Here is a 1,584-nt window from a genome sequence, read left to right as displayed (position 1 = left end):
CTGTTTCCTCTGCAGGAACTTCCTCTGACCTTGACCGCTGGGCAGCAGCAGCAAGTCATCCTGACATGCTGCTGCTGATTGGTCAGGGGACTGTATGTTCCACTTCCTGTTTGCTGACTGGCATCTGTTAACTCAGCAACAAAAGGGATTAAGAAAGTATGACATGAAGAGCAGCTCCAGCTGTTCCCCACGCAGCCCAATACCAACTAAGCGGATCATTTGGATTTCAAAGCGGCATCAGTAAGGTTTTAAAGGCCTGCAATGGAGAAATACATTTGCTCTTTGATGTGAACTATGTAGTTTCAGAGCAGGTCTCCATGAAGTGTGCAAGGCTTTGAAGCAAATTGAACATAGCGGACAAATGTAGAATTTTAACTACCAGGCCTTCATGTGATGCCCTCTGGCCTCAAAAAGATCCCCCCCCCCCAATAGACTCATATGACTTAGAACAGGCGCAAAATAATTAGTTTTACTTTCAGATTCACTTTTTACTGTCAGATTCGAAACCTGGCAGCTGCAGGATTTAGCCAACATTGCAGCTTGATTTGAGCCGGCCGCTCACTGTGATCTCGCTCAATACTGGACCAAATTCAAAGATTTTTTGGTCACATCAGCATTCAGCATACATGTAACAGCATTATGTAGCATACATACTACAACCAAAGCAAGACTAATTAACAGTTGAATTTATAAGCTGTTAGATCTAGGTGGTGCCACAGGCGGCAGCTTTGGTGTTGTGCTCCCTAGGACTTTTTAGTTTATTTTTTAGCTGTCCCTCTCTCATCCCACCATTTTAAGGTTAGTGACTCAAGTCTGTTTGGTGTGGTCCATGCCATTGTCAGTCAGAGAAGTAAGCGGCATCCATTTTGGCTGATGTGACTTATTGAAGTCCTTGACTAGCGAATCAGTGCACAAGAAGACCAGTGCTTACAACGCCAGTATCTTCTTATTACTAGCCAGAAACTCAGAAACCTTGAGTTTCTTGCCCAGAAACATACTCTTTGATTAACTTTGGCAGCGCTTAGCCCACTCCAGTCAAGTGGCAGTCCAGCACACAACCAAGGTAAGTAACTGAGTCCTTTTACATTATCTCCAACTAAGACCTTAAACCCAGGGGATCTTTTCCGTTTTATCTTTGATCCAAACAGTATGGCTTCCATTTTCCGTAGGTGGAGCGAGACTATTTTCTTACATCCACCTGCTGACATTCAATTGTTCTCCACTGAGAGTGCTTTCAACTATGTTATTATCTTTATGAGAAACCAATAATGCAGAATCATCTGCATATAAAAAAGTTCACGTTAACATACAGACTTAAGGTCATTCATATACAGTAGGAAAAAAGTGGGCCCAAGACACTTCTTTGTGGGACCCCACAGTCTCTGCATTGTGCCTGAGCACAAAAGTCTGAGAATAAAAGTCAAGGATAGGAAAGGATGGGATGTTACTTTCACTGTACTGCCCTGACTGCTCAGGTAGTTTTTCCACCAGTTGACTAGCAATTCATGAGAAGTAGTTGTTAAAACCTGTCAGGATGTCTCAATCATGACTTGGCTGGGGGGGTGTGTGTGGTTGATTGTGTTT

Source organism: Etheostoma spectabile, chromosome 24 (assembly GCF_008692095.1).
Source record: "Etheostoma spectabile isolate EspeVRDwgs_2016 chromosome 24, UIUC_Espe_1.0, whole genome shotgun sequence".
Classification (NCBI taxonomy): domain Eukaryota; kingdom Metazoa; phylum Chordata; class Actinopteri; order Perciformes; family Percidae; genus Etheostoma; species Etheostoma spectabile.
Note: the sequence above shows the minus strand (reverse complement) of the source record.